The sequence below is a fragment of the Myripristis murdjan genome, chromosome 14 (genome assembly GCF_902150065.1).
Source record: "Myripristis murdjan chromosome 14, fMyrMur1.1, whole genome shotgun sequence".
Lineage (NCBI taxonomy): Eukaryota > Metazoa > Chordata > Actinopteri > Holocentriformes > Holocentridae > Myripristis > Myripristis murdjan.
In genome coordinates, this window is record NC_043993.1 from 28466130 (window position 1) to 28486815 (window position 20686).

General features: G+C 42.5%; 1 protein-coding gene across 1 annotated transcript in view; it reads right to left on the reverse strand.

Annotated features, from left to right (window-relative positions):
- LOC115371490 (pbx/knotted 1 homeobox 2) overlaps positions 1 to 15702 on the reverse strand; it is a 66416-nt gene extending 50714 nt beyond the window's left edge. The window contains exon 1 of the mRNA XM_030068898.1: positions 15624 to 15702. The gene's annotated coding sequence lies outside the window, so the exon portion shown is untranslated. The remainder of the gene's footprint in view (positions 1 to 15623) is intronic.
- Between the last annotated feature and the right edge of the window lie 4984 nt (positions 15703 to 20686).

Here is a 20686-nt window from a genome sequence, read left to right on the forward strand (position 1 = left end):
AACTTTTTTTTTTTTTCCGAGGAGGAAAAGTTCAAAGAATCCGCTCATTTCCAGTAAATTGCTTTGCCTGATTTGCCGTTTCAAATAAATTGCAGCGTTGGCCAAAATTTGCAATTCACAGGAAGTCGTCCCACAGCCACACAGAAGAGGTTAATCCATATTTCACGTTTGAATATAAGATGGAAGCGGAAAAAAAGGGAAAGGAAGGGAAGATAGGTAACTCCACGCCAGGAGATGAGGGGAGGAAGAGAGTATGTGTGTGTGTGGGGTGGGGGGAGTTGGTTGGGGGGAGTAGAGAAAAGGCGAGAGAATGGGAAGAAACAGGCGTCATTTAGAGTAAATGGCATCCAAAAACCCTCTCCAATTATCTTTGCCTGCCATGCCAGTGAGACTGACTTAATTAAAATGACTTGAGAGGGAGGGGAGAGAGGAAGGAGCTGCCAGTGATTGAGGGGGCAGGCAGGGGACGTATCTGCACCGAAACACAAAGCTGAGGCATCGCGCAGGCTGTCGACCACTCTCCCTTTTCAATTCCCGACTTCAAAAGAGAATAAAGAAATAATAATAAAAAAAGAGAGGGGGCTCTCGCCATTCGGAGCCATGTAATTGCGCTATTTAAATCCAACATTTTTATCATCGTTAGAATATTCGTGGGGGGGGTTGGGTGGGTTGGGGTGGTGGGGGGTATAAAAATGGAGAATAAAACTGCTTTTTTTTTGCTCTTGTCTGGATCCCCACCTCCCTCTATAATCTTTCTGCCTTTTTCTGAGAAACACCTCTGACAGTGACCTTTTCACATGAGGTCTGTTTCTATGGAAACAACGTCCAGCCCCTCTCTGTTTGGTGTTTTTCTGTCATCGGTCGGCCAAAACTGGCCGACTTGTAAGTAAGAAGGAGCCTGCATCGCATTTCAAGATTTGTTCTCTGTCTTTTCTTTCATGTTTCCACTCTTGTGCATCTGAAGGCCTGGAGAACAGCAGAGAGGCATTTACAGTTGTCACTTCATGTAAAAAGTCTTAACATTTTCATGTTTTCATTGTTTTGGCTCTGTGCTCATCCCTTTGGATGTGAAATCGTGCAGACTATCCAGCCTTTTTGCATTTCAATGCATGCATATAAGATTTCCACTGTGGAGAAGTGCACAGAATTGCTCAGATGCAGTACAGTGAACAAGATTGGCTATATGGCTGTGAGTCAACACAGGGCTATGAGTTATTAAACAAGCCTCAAACCATCATGGAGTCACCTACAGTTCACCTAAGGAATCTATTCATAACATACATGCAAGTATTTGAGTAGTATATTCCAACACAAATATGCATTTTGGCAGTCAGAACCAGAAGTTCATGATTCAATATATTTAAAATATAAAGCATGAAGCCTGTAAAAAATTTCATCATTTCATCAACCAAGGCCTCTTGGTGCCCACTATCCTTTTTAAAAGTACTTTAGGTTATTGCAATTTTTGTGTCAATGTTTTTGTGAGAATGGGTGCTATGCGAACTTCCTCTTCATTTAGATTCTTGAGGTTTGAAATACAAGAAGATACAACCCTGTCGCTGTACGTCTTACCTCGGTATGTTCAGTAAGATATATTACCAAATGATTTAATAAACTCAGTAGAGGTAACACTCATTTTAAGCTGTCATATACTGGCAGTCCTTGGATCAAAAGCTTGGTTAGTTGATTTAAGACCAAGTAAAATGTCTTCAGTTCATTGAACATCCCTCCAAGTGGTTTAATAAGATTGAAAAGATATTTGTGTGCCACTCATTAGAGTTCACCATCTAGATATCATGTCATGTATGTCCATGTCAAGTCCTACTGTATTATATGTGCATACATATAATAGAGTAGCAATTCCTCTACCACTGTAAAGCCAATTTCCCTATTCCCCAGTCTAGCTATACTCTTACCATAGCCCCATTCAGCTGTAAATATGATGTAGAAAATGCATATATATATATATATATATATATATTATCATCTTTGGTACTTTCTGTAAATGTGATTTTTTTAAGGCAAAAAAAACCTCTCTGGAAGGCCAAGGCTTCTGCGGCTGGTCATGCAGCATGCACACATTTTAATTAACATTACTCCTTTACATTACTCAGTGCTACTTGATTTTTATAGTTTATCGTAAGGAAACAGTCATTCACCCCTTAGTAAGAGGAGTGCAAATACCACAACAAACTAAGAGTCTTGTTGTGGTATTGTTGTGGTAAGTCAAAACTGAGTGCGATAAAACCGAGTGTGAATAAACGTTCTCCATTTGTTAAATAAGTTTCCCATGGCCACCGCAGAATGTCACATGTAAAGCAATAAGAGCACTGAGCCAGTTTATATATAAAACTCCTGTTGCTATCCAATTAGTTTCAGACTCTCTGTCCTCTTAGTGAATTGAAATTCAGTTTGCCACACGGTGCATGCCAATGTCAATAAAAAACCCTTTTTGCCCGTACATACACACACACATTCACACTCACACACACCCTTCTGACACCTTGATCAGCCAATGTAACTGCTCATGTGTCACAGCTAACACCTGTCACTGTGCTATTGTCTTGCAAGCTTATTGTAATGTACTGTATATTCTCCAGCACAGACTCGGGCTGTTTTGTCAAGAGGGGTGTGCAGAAGGTTGGTGGGCGCTATACTCTGAAGTTTATGTGTGAGAATATATAGAGGAGGCGACCGCCAACACCATGCAACCACTGTATAAATATACAATACGCTGGTAATAGCAGATAAAGGAAGCTCAGATAAAAATCGCATCGAAAAAACATGAATTGAAATTAACTTTTAAACGACCCTCCTGATGCATTTGCATAAAAGTCAAGAGCTGTATTTTAAACTAGTCATTACAAAAACCTGACATTTTAGTAAGTAGAGAGAGAATGCAATTTTGCGTCTTAAAAAGAAACATTTTATGACTGTATGGCTCCTCCAAAACAACAGGTTGATTTTTGAGGGCAAGGTGCTTAATGTGTACCAAAGTAGTACAATCGGTTTTGTGAGTATTGCATTTGATTAGACACTGTTTAAGAGGTTTGGGGTCTGAAGGTGAGATGTAGCACGAGGAGGAGTGTATGAGTGTGTGTTGTGCATGTGGTGTGTGTGTGAGAGAGAGAGAGAGAGAGAGAAAGAGAAAGAGAGAATTAAGAGAAAGGAAGGAGGGTTGAGTTAGCATGACAATCCTTATTTTGATGGGGCCAAAGCCAAGTATCTCCACATATCCTCTTTCCCTCGCCTATTCATCCCCTTTCCTCCCATCTTTTCCATTTACAGAGCCCTCCTCCTCAGCCCATTTCTCCCCTCTCCCTCCCCTCTGCCTTCCCTCTCATTCTCACCATTGCTCTCTTTCTTCTCCCCAAACTCACGTTCTCCTCTTTTCACTCGTCTCTACATTCTCCCTCCTCCTCCTCCTCCTCCTCCTTTCCCTTTTCCCCTCTCTCAATGTCTCACCCTGTTTGTGGAGCTTCACATTCCCCTGTGAGAGCAAGAGAGAGAGAGAACGACAGAGGATTCATCATCTCAGTGTGTTTTAAATGTATAAACTGGTGTTTCCTGGTTTGGAAAAAATACATTTTGTACACACTGCTTTTGGCAACGTCGTCTCTGGTAAACAATCAGTGCCGTGAAGTCACTGAATTGACAAAGAGATACCAATAGTGTGAGAGGATCGACTCTGTAGCCTTAACCCCAGCACTCTGCTTCTCACTGGCCAGATTGTTCTCCCCACACACACATACACACACACACACACACACACACACAGTCTCGTCTCCAGTTGCCAGGGAGACCGCCATACCAGGGCTCTGACCCAGGAGGTTTGGGACTGTTTTTCAACCCCCCCAAAGCAGGAGAGAGATGGCAGCTGTAGGACAGCTGTTTCTACCAGGCCCAAGCTTCAAACCACAACCGTCACCCCACCATCAGGACGGCCTGGACGGCGTTTCAGGGGATAAAAACACCCCCACAACTAAAATGATTAAATGCATCCCGCCTTGCTAACTCTGGTTTCTTAGGGGAAGATCTGAGCAAACAAATGCCGATTCTGCACGGTCCCACGGTGCAATATCGACCTGATTTATTAGCTGTTTATATTTCAGCGTGATCGCTTTGGCTCCCTATCTCTTCATCAGCTTGCCTTAATCTCTTCTTGAGGGAATCCCACAGCGTTAGGCTACTTGGTTTCCTAGTTAGCGTTAGCAGCTGAGCCACTAGCAATAACACTGACTGACACACCTGAATTTGGCTCGTGAAAACCACGGCACTGAAGTGACTGTATCACCGTGAAAATGAAGCAGTGGTCTGTGAGTGATTTTAGAACAGGCATTGTCAGAGAAAACTCAAAATTGGAAAGGCAGTAATGCTAATATATTAATAAAAGAATGCACACATTCAAGAAATCTTTCAGTTTTATTCACTTGTGCCACTGATTGCAAGTTCAGCTATAAGTCAATCCATATAATATAGTGCTTGCTAGGAGATATGCATTTCATTATCCTTATTTTGTTACTTTTGTTAAATAAAAAAGAAACAAGTTTTATTGGACATACTGAGCACCACCCTTTTAAAAGCAATAAGCACTGTGCTTCACGTCAGCAAACACCTCTTAGCTCTTCTAAGATCACTGTAGACCATTGCTTCATCTATTATTATTTAATTAAAACCACAGAACCAGAATCATAACAGCCGCAACACACCACTGTGATGAAAAAAGAGAATGCAAATGTTCTTCTGCATGAATGCAAATGGTCAGAGTGCTGACCTGCTGCACCTCGTACGGGACAAAGGTGAGGGGGTGTTTCCGAGAGGCCGGACCAAGACTAGACCCAGCACCGAGCATCGGGACGCCACATGGGCTCAAATCAGCTGATTAAATGATCCCAAGTTGTAGCGTGCTCTGCTTCAAAACCAGGACTAACAAACTAGCTAACCTGTAAATGGCTGGAGGTGCGGCTTGTTAGGCTTATACGCACAGTATATCCACACAGGCACTGTTCATGTATACACACATAAATCTATTTTACTGTATCTATTATTCCTATTTAATCGTATTTTATTTTATTTTGTACTTACTTTTTTGATGTGTAGGTATCTATGGAATTTTTTTTCTTTGATGTTAACTTCATCCCCTTATGCTGCTGTATCAAATTGTATCTCCCCTACAGGGGATCAATAGAGGTACATCTTATCTTCTGCGGTCAAAGATGTGAGCAGATCTGAAGAAATTACAGTTGGGGTCTATCTATTTAGTAATGAAAGCTTTACTGCCCACCATACTGCTCCTTCACTTTGAACAAATTTTTCATGGCCCACAACTGATATAGCCTGAGGATACTTGGCCTGATTTCCACTAAAGGGCCAGACAGGCCACACCGATGCTTCCTAGCTGTTTATATCGCTGGATTTCCCTCGGCACCATCTCTGTGATTCTTTTTGCATGTTGTCTCCAAAAGAGATAATTACTTCCCATTTGGGCCTACTATGGGCTAGTAGCCACTACAGAGCATACATTTTTGTACTGATCAAGAAGCTTTTTAATTAATGAATAACTCCTATTTTTTTTTTCTTTGTTTGATATTCAGATGCCTTTTTGAACTGAAGGAACCAGGTGAAACTTAAATGTGTGTTTTGGGTCTTTGGTTAACACTACACAAACGCCAACACTCTGCCAATGGTGGATGGGAGTCCTATGACATGTTTGAAGTAACCAGAGTAGTTTGTTTTTGGTGAGATGAGGATTCTTGTCCCCAAGGTTTGTAACATGTTGTGATGGACCTTACAACTGTCCATGCTCTTAAATTTCTCTTACGCCAAATAAGCTACCATTGGGATGTCATATGACCAAATGAAATCAGTAATTATCCTCTAAAGGCGTTGTTGGCTATCGTATTACAGCTTAAATGGCTTGATGTCTATCCTTGCTATTGAAATAATAGTCAACACACATAAAACTGCAGCTGACTGATTCAAACAGATGATTGAGAAGAAGTCACAGCCTTTCTACCAGGCATGCTCTCTCTCGTTCTAATAAACAAGCTGGCAGACACTTAACAGCCAGAAAATGAAATGGAGTTGGGCTAGTTGTAGTATTCCTCCTTTACTTTACAATATCTATTACCCCACTGACTCCAAATGCAGCTCCTCACAGGTGAACACATTGGTTTATTCAGCGTGTAATAGAATTTGGCAGGGCCGTCATCTACAGGAGCCAAAAAGGCCAGTGAGCTGAAACCCACGGCAGCCAAACCGTGTCAGCTTTAAGATGGCGCGGCAAATTAAAGAATGGGGCAACTGATCTTGCAACCGCAGAGCACACAATGTAACTATATTCCAATGGGGAACAGAGATTTTTCCAAGATGGATGGCCACTTTTCCATGCATTTCAAGGGCAGACAGATCACTGTAGGTTCATTACTTCTGTGCAGGGTTGGTTGAGTGGTCTGAATAGGGAACTTTGTTATGTGACTCTACTGAGTATTTTATGGAAGCCAGGACTGTGTGAGACACAGACACACACACTAAAACCTTTGGAGGAACAGATAATTCTAAGATAACTTCCTCTTATTTCCCATGGCCATCTAGGCAAATGCCACAATGGTTTCCTCAGAAAGCTTATCTTGCAGCACTTTTCTCTCCGGCCAGCATCTCTCTCACACAATCTTCCAATGCAATGAGTCTACAGCCCGTGCACATTTGCATACAAAACCAGTAGCTGTCAATACAGTGTTCATGAAAATGTGTTGGAAACAAAACTGAGGCAGGAGATTGCAATGCTATCTCTGCATGGCTAATGTATTTGCAAAGCCAGCAAAACCAATCAAACGATGTATCTACAGCTAACAGCAGCTAGCTAGCAACTAGCTATCAACTGACTGCAAAAAGGATGCAGATGTTGCTGGATATCCACGTTCACTTTGCCCAAATCAGCTTCAGCCATACCGTTATAAACACGCAGATAGAATAATTTGGAAATTGCAATCTTTTAAGAGACTGTTTTTGTCTTATTACTGATTTTGGACTTCGACCTTGGCCAAGTTAACTGTGGCATGAACATTAGACTACAGTAGATTATAATAATAGTATTAATAATAGTATATTTTAATAATAGTTAACAAAAGTTTTATATCAGGCCAATCATTCAAATATATAGCAAGACTATAGCGAGAACAATTTTGTCCAAATTATTTTGTGCTAGGCTTGACCTGGTAGCCTAGTGGTAAAGTGGTTGGCCTGTAACCAATATGTAGATTTACATATGGACAAAAGTACAGGGACACCTCCACATTAAACCTACAGGAGCTTTTATGGCATCCCATTCTAAATCCATAGGCATTAATATGGAGTTGGTCCCCGCTTTTGTAGCTAGAACAGCTTCCATTCTTTTGGGAAGGTTTTCTACAGTGTGTGTCTGTGGGAATTTTTGCCCGTTCATCCAGAAGAGCATTTGTGAGCTCAGACACTGATGTTGGACCAGAGGGCCCGGCTCTCAGTTGCCGTTCTAGTTCATCCCAAAGGTGTTGGATGGGTTTGAGGTCAGGGCTCTGTGCGGTCTAGTCAAGTTCTTCCACACCAAACTCACCACAACATGCCTTTCTGGAGCTGCTTTGTGCATTGGGCCACAGTCATGCTGGAACAGAACAAAGGGCTTTCCCCAAACTGTTCCCACAAAGTTGGAAGCACACAATTGTCCAAAATGTATTGGTAAACTGAAGCATTAAGATTTCCCTTCAGTGGAACAAAGAGGCCAAGGCCAACCCCAGAAAAAAAGCCCACAGCATTATCCCTCCTCCAGCAAACCTTACAGTCGACACAATGCAGTCAGACAGAGAACGTTCTCCTGGCATTCACCAAACCCATCAGAGTGCCAGATAGAGTGAGTCGTCACTCCACAAAACATGTTTCCACCGTTCCATCCGACGCTTGGCATTGTGCTTGGTGATGTAAGGCTTGCATGCGACGGCCTGGCCATGGAAACCCATGCCATGAAACTCCCGGCTAACAGTTTTTGTGCTGATGTTCATGCCAGAGGAGGTTTGGAGCTCTGCAGGTTTTGAGTCAGCAGAGCGTCGGCCACTTTTACGCACAATGTGCTTCAGCACTCAGCGACCCCACTCTGTAACTTTATGTGGTCTGCCACCTGGTGGCTGAGTTGCTGTGGCTCCTAAACACTTCCACTTTGCAATAATCCCACTTACAGCTGATGGTGGAATATCTAGGAGGGAAGAAATTTCACGAACCGACTTGTTGCAATGGAAGCATCCCATTACATGGCTATTACAATACCACACTCGATTTCTATGAGTTCTTTTGAATGAGACATTCTTTCACAAATGTTTGTAAAGGCAGACTGCATGGCTAACTGCTTGATTTTATACACCTGTAGCAATGGGACTGAATGAAACACCTGAATTCAGTGATTAAGAGATGTGGCCTAATACTTTTGTCCATATAGTGTATGTCCCCCCCGGTCACGTACAAACTACACTCTGCTGTCTACAAGCCATTTATGTGCTTACATCCACCGATATCTGCACCCCTCTGAGTTTCTGCCTGTCTAAATAAAGTGTGAAAACATGTAGGAGGACTTGGACTGGGCTGTGCACTCACTTCCTTCATATATATATAGATAGATAGATAGATAGATAGATAGATAGATAGATAGATAGATAGATAGATAGATAGATAGACACAGATATAGATATATATATTCCTTTGCCAGATATTAAGCTGTTGCCTTGAGACAGCTTGTTTGCAAGAGAGGTTCTTTGCAACCCCAGACATAATACCTACACTTCATGTTCAACTGAACAGCCACAGCAATTATGCATGGTTATCAATGCGCCTATTTTTTATTGCCATGGCACAATCTTTAAGTGGAGTACAGAGGTGCTAGTCTTATAGAAGAACAGTGACCAGTTCTTCTTCTTTTTCATGAGGGTGATATAAAGAGGAACAAGCTAAGTTAGAGGAGTGGTGATTTGGCTCTTCCCCTCCATCTGTTTTGTTTTCCTTCCATCTCCCTGTTTTTGATGAGCTGGGTCTTCAGTCCCCCCTATAAAATCCCATTAGCTCTTAATGAAGTCGGGCTCCTAGCCTCTCGGCCTCACCTCATTTAGCACGATTGTCTGGCGGCCATTAGCATGGAGGCAATTACAGCCGCACGACAAGAGTAATTGGAAATGCCGACAGGGACCCTGAGAAATGGGAATAAATAAATATAAAAAAAATTCAAACTAATAAGCTTCCATTCAGATGGCGGGGAGGGAGCCGCATGTGCCTAAGTTAAATCAACATAATTACAATTAGGGTTGGTAGGGTAAAGTGCCCGGGTGAGGGAGAAATGGATATGGACGGATTGGAGGATTGGTTAAAGATAGTGGTAGTGGGCGCAGTGGAGGTAAAAGTGGGATTGCACAGTAAAGCTAATAATGAAGGGCGTAAATGTGAACCCTAAATCGCATGACAGAAAGGTCATGAGAGTATCACAGCACGCGTCAATTTGTCTCCCAGTCTCTTTTAAGGAATGTGATTTTTCTATTTCCTTGCCAGAGCAGGAGCTTAAAATCATTTAATTATCTTGTAAAATCCCCCTAAACCCAGGCCAGATTGCAGGCCCTAGACTTTGACAAATTCTTGACGAGGATGGTGTGATATTTACTCAGGCAGTGGAGGCTAAATGAGTTCCACAAAGGTTTCCTCTGGTGTCCCTTGTGGAATTTGAAATGGCAGCCTACATGATTTCATATCTGCTAAAAACGTAAGGAGCGCAAGATGACACTTTAGGCTAACACTTTCCATGCTAAAATAAGCAGGCTACACCCACAGTGGAGAGATAACATTTGCGGTATGTTAGCAACAACTAAAGCAAATTCCCTAAACAAGTACTTATGGTTTTACTGTGTATTCGCCCATATATAATCTTTTTGGTCACCTGGATACAGAGTCTTGGTCTGACTAAAATCACACAAAATGAGCATATAAACTTGGCAGGACTAAAATCCCAACTGAGACAACCCGCCACTCTGTGCACAGAGAGGAGAAGAAAATGAATTTCTCTCTATGAGCGAGGCTAAAAGAGGCCCTAAACAGTTTACTGCCAGCATTACACCAGCATCTAATTTGCAATAACATGCTGTGTTTGTGAGTTGGGTTTCTGTGATGAATTACACCAGGTTGTAGCATTTTACATGGATATAAAACCAATGAATAAAGCAGTAAAATTTGATCTAGATTGTTAAATTGTGCCTGAAAAAAAAAGTAATCACATCTGAGATGCCACAGTAAAACTTAAGTTAAACAAAATGAAAGTGAGGCTTTTCACCTTCTGTTGTATTATATTCTTATCCAGTAAATATAAACAAACCTTGAACATGGCAGTGATTTACATTGGGTTTGCCCTCAGAGTTTAGTGTCTGTTGGTGTTTTTGAACCATTTTCTGTGCTCCTTTAAATGCAAGGCACATCATGTTAAATATAGAGTATTACATTTAGCTGGAAGATTTACAAAACATAAAACTCTGTGAAAAAGTGCAGAAATGGATGACTTAATCTTTAGATAAAATGGGTACAGCGCCACTGAACTTTAAAATGCACTACACTTCAAAAGTCTGAGAGGCTGTGAAACAATTGAAACAACAGCAGGCTGCAGGATCGGTGCCAGATTGTGATGGCATCGCTCCTGTTAACCCCCCCTCAAACACCACCACCCACAACCCCTCTTGCCCCTTTCCTCCCTCTTAAGCTGAGTGACAGGTGGCAGAAATCTGATCAGCGTAGGCCTTCATCAAGGAAGCACTCCCGTCTGAAACGGGCACGCTGCCCACTCGCCCACCCGAGGGCCACAGCATAGGGGCTTCTGAGGTCGATTACGGTGTGCGTGTAAGTGTGTGCGCGCGTGTGTGTTTGTGTGTGTATGTGTGTACAAACGAGGCAGGGAATGGGGGAGCTTGGCTACAATGAAAGCAAGGGCATGGGGGGGAAAGAGAGGGGGTTTGGCTGGAGAAGCTTGCAGCAAGTGCTGGCACCGGGTGTCCAGGGCCCAAACGGGAAACAGGAGGCCGGCTCCCACAATAGTCAGTAGGAGAGTCCCAGAGGGTCATCCACAATAGCAGGGCAAGCGGCTGCTGTCAACAATGACCTCCCAAGGCCTCGCTGCTTTAAATGAGATGGCCCCACCCTTCAGCACTTCCCTTTTAGCGCTGCCACAAAGCTAATGCAGGGATTATTATTAGTGATACTGTATATATGTGGAACAACTGTGCATTTTGCCTGTTCGTTTGGCTTTTTGGCTTCGCTTTGGCTAGACAAGAAGTATTAAAAGGCAGTGTTTTTGTTCCAACATGCTTGTTGAAAAGATTGGAGTAGGATATTGTCACTTTTAGAAACACTACATCCCCAAAATGTCTTTTCTGGAAACAAGAGAATTAATGTCATTGTCTAACTGCTTTTGGAAAGGTTTCATAATAGGACTTTTTCAGCCCACTGAGCACAAGGTAGTCCTTTCATTACATTTAAAACATGAAAATCACCAAAACTGGAGTTTCAAGGCGACTACAAGAACAGTTGGATCATTGAATTTTAAATGGAGTCCCTCTACCACACTATGCAGGCCGCATTGTTATTGAGAATTTCACCATCACTCATTTATTAATAACGTGAAAGCCACTGACTTGACTCCATGGCACATCTCCTTCATGGGGCTGAGACAACTAGATGTAGACAACTGCTTCTTCCCCTCACACATCAAATCAGTGGTGAAAACCTATTGGCGATCACAAGTGCAGCAGAGCAGCTTGGCGCGAAATTGGAAAACTAGAAAGCAACGCAGACCTTCCCTTGTGCAATCCACTGTCCCTGGTCTTCATAATGAAAATGTTTGTCTAAAACAGGTCTACGAGCAATCTCTCCATGGGCCGGCGATGAATGAGGAACATAGCAAGCAATGTGTGTGTGTGTGTGTATGGGGGGCCTCCAACTAGGAGGAGATTTAATTAGTGAAATCTCATTAAGTCTAACTAAATTAAATGTAAAACAATCCTTGGTGAGGATTCTTGGTGGAAGTTTTAGGCAGGGAAAGGGAGTACAGAAATGAGGAACGCTGAAGGGCTGAGTGCATTTGGAGACCGGCAGCTTGACTCGCCTGTCCTGAATGAAGGGAGAGGGAAATGGCTCCGTGTACCCCGAGCTGCTTTGGTGCTCCATTAAAGAGACTGCTGTCTATCCAGCCACCTCCCACTGTCTTAACACTTATCTCGCCAATCTCCCTTTACCTATAAGTAAAAGGGAGATTGACTTGATCCCCCCTTTTTTCCTTATAGGAAAACAAGGATTATATTTATATTTTAACCTTAAAAGGAATGCTTTGCCCAAAAACTATATATTTTATATCAGCTACAGCTGCTCACTTTCATAGTGTATGCCTGAAAGACAACAAAGGGTCTAACAACTGCAGACATTTCTACTAGCAGGGAGTTTATTAGTGTCTTTGACAAACAGCTGCACAAATGACATGAAAACTCTTTGTGCAGCATAATTCAAGTCTTGATTCTTCATTCTACTGTTCAGTATTTCCCAAAGCGATGTATTTTTGCTGAAACATTTCTAAATAAAATACTACCAGAAAATGCCTCACGCATGAACACTTATGCACAACTGGCCTGCAGGTTGACCTAATTGAAGGCCAGGCTCTGGCTGGTTCATTGGCCCTGAGTTGTATGATTGCGAGGCTTGGACTAATCTGGACAAAGATTTGATAATTTGAAACGTTTCACCTCCTTCAGGAGCGACTGATGATAGGAATAAATGATAACAGCCCTCTGACCCAGAGGAAGGTGCAGTGAGGACCTACTAACCCATACCTCTGGGGTTGATTACGACTGATAAGGTCCATTCAGGCATGTGAAAACAGTTGAACTGGGCTTGAATCAAATTCTTTTTTGTCAAAGTCGTCAATCAAACTCCATGCTAACAGAAATGGCCACAATTATTTGAGCCTTTGTTCTCTGTGAGGTATGTGATTAAAATCATTTTCCCAGGACATCTATGACAACTTATGATGAGTAAAGGATAGGGCTGGGTCATACAGACAAAATCTAGTGTTGCAATATCTGACCAAATAACTCAATATCAATACTCTGATGATGTTGGACGGATGACTATAGGTGCTTTCATAAGACGGAGGATATTTTTGATAAACAATCATTGGTAATGTGGATATGATCACCAAGCAGGTAGAGGAAAGCAACAGAAGAAGGCTCAGAAAATTGTATCTCTTTTCTGTAATATAACCTTTAAAACCAGGAAACACAACACTTACAGTATGCCATATCACAGTATTATGATATCCAAAATCCCAGACAAGATCTAGTGCCATATCAAGATATCAATATAATGTTGATAGAGATATATCAGTGTCTCCTAGGCAGTGACACAAGTATTCCTTTAAATTAGTGGGGTGGTTACATTCAGATTAAGAATGACATTAGACTTGGACAAGGACAGTGCATAAATTGCAGACAAAAAAAACAGCAACGTACATGAGAGAGGTGAATGTGACCCAGGAGTGGGAGGATGACCAAAAGGTTGGGAGTTTGAATCTCTAGACCAGCTTGGAAAATGTAATTGAGAAAAGCAAATGAGCAACACTCTCCCCTCTCTCAAAAACTGTCAAGAAACCCTTGAGTAATGCACTGAACCCCCAAGTGGAGCTGCTCTGTAAACAGCACTAGAAGAGTGTGGGTGTACTGGGCAGCTCCCAGTGGCCAGAAGAAAAAACAGTGGACATACTGGGCATACTAGTGAAGCTAAAAAAGCATGTTGCTCAGTTATGTTTCTCCGGTCGTACTGTAGGTTTAAATAAATAAATAAAAAATGAAATATCAGGATAAGTACTGGCAAAATGGTCACCAGAGTCACCAGTTTCAAAACGCAGTGCCTTGTCTGCATAACAAAGCCAGGATTCAAGCCCTAATCTTCGCCAAAAACAAAGTATAAACAAGCAACTCTCTCAATAAAAGATCCTTCAAAGTCATTTTACATTCAGCAGGAATGACCACAGCCTCTCCAGTTCTTTAAATCAATCTGCAATTTTCTGCAAACAGAGGGAGCATGAGTGCATAAAAGTCCTTTTGTCTAAATCAGTCCAAACCACAGAGACAGACAGCAATAATAATTCCTGATGGACAGTAATTGCCACCTAACTTTTTTCTATCGTTGTCTTTCACAGGTAGAGGTAGGCAAAACAAATAATACCATCACAAAGCTAATAAAAAACACTTTAAAGTTGTTATGTACCTATATCAATCATGTAATCAGTATGTTAAGATCCTAAATGTTGAAGATGCAGTAACTGGTGGTGGTGTAATAGTACACACGAAAACATAAAGTAGTGCCCAAAACACTGCATTTTTGGCATGTTTTTATTGACATACCATTTTTTGGTGGCATGCAACATCCATACTTAAAGGTTCTCAATACCACCATTGTCAAATATTGTAAACAGAGCACCCATTGGGTCAGTCTGCACATTAATAGCCCCAAAGCCACAGCGGTAGCCAACATGCTACAAGTTATCAATGCATCATGATAAAATTTAACTTTCTTGGCTGAGAAAGCAACTTTATAAAAAACAAAACAAAACAAAAAAATCCACCTCAAAGAAGCATTGAAGCGCCCCAACTTAAATGAGTATATTGTTAGAAAGCAATATTCTGCACAGCCACCAGGTATCAATAGAAACTCAGAGCTCTCATCTTTCATTTGAGCCTATTTACATTCTTGTCAGACAAACTTCCCATTCCCTGACCCATTCTTGCTTAAATCCCATAATCTCTGTGAGCTTGATGCGATCACAAGGAGATGATTCCCAAACCGTGATGTATCAGACAATTAGGCCTAACACAAGATGACATCCATGGTCAGTCTGTGGGGTCTCTTTACAAATCAGCCCTTTGTTTATTAATAAATAATATTTAGGAAAAGCTGTGATAGCGGTGAATTGCGACCCCCAGGAGTCAAGATCAAATCGCACTCTTCATCTTCAGAGACGTAAACAGCCATATTGCCAACTCCTATCCTGCATTCCCATCATGTCCTTTTGATTTTCATCCTGGCCCAAGATGCAAATAGTGTGTTTGCTGGAAGAGTGAATCTATCAGACACTGAGAAAAGAACTGTGACAAACACAAAGACTATAGATTGAAGTCCCAGCAAGAACTGAGCCCCAAATTGAAATTCTCATTTAGGGTGTAGCAGAGATGTAGAGAAGATGCTTAAATGATTGAAATTATCGTTTGGTTTCAACTCGACTTGTGTGAACTGCTGCTACGAACGGGAAATCATTAAAAGTGTACTCTGGCATGCCAACGTGTTTATAGCATGAATTATATTTGATTGTGTGCTGTTAAATTGAATCACAGACTGTTACTGGCCTCTGAAGAAACAGATTAGCTTTGCCAGATGTGTTGTTACCGAATGTCCATCAAGGCAGAATGAACGCTCTGTTCACAAATACTGCACACACAGCTTTGGCAATGGCACACATAAACAAGCACATGCTTACAGAACTGGATAAAGGAAGTTACATTACTTGCAGAAGGTAACGGATGACTTACAGTTACTTTGCCCACAGCAACACAGCAGCTTTCAGTTTGGGTGTCTGCTCTGAGGCCCGGGATTCAGCTCTCCACACGAAGCCTGTCAACAGATGAAGATGTTTCAGATATGGATGTACACTCAGGTATATGGAGTATGCCCACTTCTTTTTCTGGCAATTTACAGTATACCACCTGTCGGCCAAAAAGCCATAGAAATTTATTGGAGAACATACCCACTTCCTCCTTAGTACAGTGTACCCAACTCATCAACCATCAGCACAGGTGAAATAGGACAGACTTTTCCTGGGATATGAACCTAACATTAACTAAATGCCAAAGATGCAGGACAGGGATGGGCAACTTTAAGGAGCTAAGGGCCACAAAATATTTTAAGTCATCATGAGAGGCCATAGTGACCCACAAAGCAGCAAACCCGAGATATTTAATGACGGCACGTCAAGCAGCACCAGTGTCTTTTTCGTATTTGTTCCTATGGGTGCTGTTACAGTGCTGGTTAATATTATATTCTGTCATCACTGATACAGTCTGCAAGCACGCCAGACGTTGTCTACCTTTGAACTCTGGGCTCCGATTTGTGTTGAAACACGCGGTTTCCCTGCGTCAGTTTTTCTTATGCACATGGCGTCTTTAGCTCTCCAGGCCTGTAAGTGATAGGCAATCCAATGCTATGACCTCTGACCTCTGCTGATAAGACGTACATTACATAAAGACTCGATGGTTGAGACTGACCTACAGGCGGTGCCGTCAAACTCCATGACTCACCCTAGTGGCCAGAATATAAGCAATAACCTTTCAAGTAAAGTATCACAAATATCGGTTGTTTGTGTACAGAATATGATTTGGTATCTCAAAAGCTAACTTACTTAACTTCACTCCAATTAATGTTAAAAATGTGAAAACTGTTAAAGTTGCTTCACATAAGTCGTTCCATCTTGTCAATAGTTGGACGGCATGTACTTTCGCTAAAATTGCCATGAATCTATTAAAACGTGCGCACTTGGTGAGTTCAGGTTAGTTTTTCGTTTCGTTTCGTTTCGTTTCGTTTCGTTTCGTTTCGATTCGATTCGATTCGTTTCGTTTCGTTTCGTTTCGAAACTTGGCGAGTTAAGGTTAGTTTTTATTTTTTTTTAAATGCTTAGTTTTAGTTTAGTTTTTATTAGTTTGAGCATTAGTTGTCCTCTTATTTGGTAATATGGGGTATCTGTCAGGGGCAAGATTCTAAAGTCCACCTTGTGCAACTGCGATGACAGCAGCTGGTGTGAAACTGACTAAAAAATTGGAAGATAGACTTCATATTCACACAAAATACAAGGCATATGTATGAAATAAACTGACAAAGATGAAACCTAAAGATATCTTCTCTATAATTTTAGTTTATTGTAGTCACTTATGGTAAAAGAAATTGTGACAGAGAGAAACAACTACACTCTGACTATACTGTTGTTGATAATACTGGTGTACTGGTGTATGTTATGTGTGGGCTACAAAGACCTTTATGCGGGAAAGACATAAAATAATGCTTTTCAGAGACGTGACTTCTGCTTATGTTAGTGGTTGCTTGCCTTATGATGCTCCCTGACTTGATGTGGTAGCTCAGCCAAATTTTTAATTTACCCCTACATTACTGTATATGGGAGGCATCTGATTATAATTTTTAGCAACACAAGCAGAAACAGAGAGTTCGGAGAGCTGCGGCGACTCAAATTCCTCTGAGCAATTCACTGGCTGGCCGTTTCTGAGCCACGCCAAGCGTAGCGCCGGAGAGGACTTATGGCGCACATGTAAAAGATTTAACTTCAATCAAGCATTCAGAGGTGGACACCTGATCTTTCGCTTAAAGCTTCTCCAGAACAGTGGGAGTGTGCTAGGGCCTCACAGCGGGCCGTCTACCTCCAGCGATCTGCTAACACAGAGGCTCTGAAGGGATGGTATTTATCCAGTCCTGCACGGCTCAGTGGGGACTACTGTGTGTGTGGTAGGTAGGTACTACTAGGGGCCCCAAGTGGATGAGGGGATACTGGAATGAAAGCTGTGGTGTGCAGCTTGGTTGTAGTAGTCCAAACTGGGTTTTTTTTTCTAGGTTTTCTCAGTCTCCTTAAAGGTGAGAGCAGTGGAAAAGCAGTGAAAGAGCTATATTTCATCCCCACCATCAAGCAAAATTTGAGCGAACTTTACAACGGTAATAGTGCATTAGGTGTGTGCATTAGGTGTGTTTACGTGAGCTGGGTTGAAGAAAGTCAACATGTTTGATCTTGGAATGGAGCGTCTTTACATCAAAAAACATCCATGAGAAAAATGGAAAGAATCTTTCATGACTGTTCCATGGCGTCGGCCATTGTTAACTATTTTTTATGCTTTCGTCCAAGGACAAAAACAAATAGATGCACTTCCTACTATTCTGTTGTATCAATACCTTTTGCAAACAGACATTTGATTGGAAATTGCCATTTCTGCCCCTCTAATTCAACCAGTTCATCACAGTTCATCCAGCTGACGTGTTGTTGCAACCACAGTTTGTTTGATCCAAGCTCCTTCTTACCATTTAAAGAATGGGACATGAAAACCTCTGAGAAAAGCATGCATGTGGATGATAGTCAAGACAAACTCCAAGCCCAAGAAAATGTAACAAAACACTATTCGAAGTCTTCGGGATGTAGCTTAGGTTCACCTCCAAACCAGCCACCCTCAAGCCATCAGAGATTTGGGTGAGAGCATTTCTTAGGTTTCTTTCAGCCACAAAGAAAACATTTTAGCCTCTCAGTAATCCTTCCAGAAGCCCTCCCTAAGCTCTAAGGGCCCTTTCCTCCCTCGGCCATTCCTCGGGCCCCATCTGGGACCCAGAGGAGGAGGCGGGAGCGTCTCTCCTGCCTTCTCAAAAACTGGAACCCGCATACCCCCTCCGCCCCCAGCCTCCAACATCTCTACATGACCCCTCCGGGACCTGGCCGACCTTCCTGTTGACGTCAAAGTAAATTAGAGCGGGGCTGTGCAGCGAGGGGCTCCACCCAGGGGGCTGGAGGTCTAATCACCCAGTTCCTCACAAAACCCACAGAGGAAGCATTAGCATTCCTGACGCTGCAGACCACCACTCACACTGCAGCCTCCCCAGATGTATGTGTACACAGGTAGACAGATGCATAAATACTGTATATACATTATATGTGTGTATATATAGGGCTTATACATCCCGACACAGAAAGGCAGGCTTGTCGGTTGGTTCACCTTTTACTTATTTATATTTTATTTTGTCACATCACTGCAGCAAGACAGATTCAACCAAGGCCTTCACATACGCACATTTCCTGACATGCATTTGTACAAGCGCACACGTTCACACACACACACACGCGCAAGGTGCATCTATCCCCAGTCAATGAATTCTTCATTAAATCAAACAGTGGGAGGATGGGGCACTTGCCTTGCTCTCGAGTTACATTTTGACTTTATTAATGCTGAAGGAATTGGACACGGCGAGTGCTACTCCCCTGACAAGTTGTTGTGCTTCTTGCGAGTTGAGTATTTTATTGTCGTGCTGTGTACAACATTTGCTCATATCAATAATAGGATATGCTTGAATGCTTCAGGCAAACCCTAGGAGAGAATCCAGCCTCGTTTGCCTCATTTGATTTTACTGTTCGTATTTGCGGCGAAACAGGTTCGGAGAAGACACGGAGTGAATGAATGAATATTCACAACTTATTCCCCCAAAATTCTCTTTCTAATCATATGGAGTCTCTGCGTGGTGGAGAGACTCCAGATGGACATCTTTAAGGTTCCCAAATCCTCCTCTTTTGGCTAGCAGGAGTTTTGGGTTCAAGGTGTGAAGGGAGGACCAAAAGACTCATTTCCCACAATCCCTCAGCAGCTATAGCCCCCCAGCTGTTCTAGGGCTTCCATAACAACAGCTGCGCAGAGGTTTAGTGCTTCACGTTACTATGACAACAGCAGGATCAATTGGCATGCACAGACTCTCAGTGCTAATAGCGAAAGTGACATTATGCCATAATTTCATTTCCATAAAACACAGCCAGGTTTTTTACTGCACAAAGATTCGGGGGGACATAAAAGGAGGCAAATAATTAATTTTGCATAATAATGTGAGTGGCTCGTGCACCCCAAACTTGCAGAAATCACCCACGCATAATGACAAACCACCAAGCAAGCTCACACCTCAGCATCATCCCTTTAGCTCTGAAAATTAACTCAATAAAAACAGTGAATGTTTCCGGGCTCACACAATAGAAGCTAAATAAGTTTTCATGCCCGGCAGCTGTATGTGCCACAGATCACTGTCCGGCAGGATGTGCAACAATTAAAAATATTTCTGTTCTCCTGACAAACAGGATATCGGGTCACTTGGCCACCTTAGCGCTGAGGAATCAGACACTGTGGGGATTTTCACACTATTGTACAGGGCTGAAAAGGGCCAACCTGAGCTGCACATGGTTGTACACAAACAGGACAATAGAAGCATCTTGGCTGACTTTCACTGCAGTTGAGAACCTCGGCTAAAGCATTCAGTGTCAAAGGAGATGAAAATGAAAAACAGAGAGAAAGAGAGAACCCTCAGATACAATGGAAGTGAAAGCAAAGGTCAGAAATGCATTATTAAACTCTTAATAGCACATCTCCAACAACTTGCATCGGCGTGCCGGACTCGACGACGTGCTCGCTGTTCATGCACGTGTGCCGGGGGTCCATTTGCATGTGTTTAACAGTTCCTCCAGGCTTGTGGCCACTTTCTGGCCGGCCTGGCTTCAACTGTTTGGGGCTAACGGCTGCAGAATTCCAGGGAATTATGAGGGCTCAGGATGACAATGGCAGGTATTCCCGTGGGGGTAACCGGAGCCAGTGTGGCGTCACCGTGGGTTTAAGCCCAACATTTAACGAGCACGCAGCTGATACAGGCAGCTGCGGCAGACAAAACAGCACGCACGCATTTAGCCTCCACACACACTCGCAGACAGAGAGCACAAACATGCAAATAAGTTTGCACTCTCACACAGATACACACCGACTTTAGGGCTTTGCCAGCCGGCTCGTCACGCACAGCTACCTCA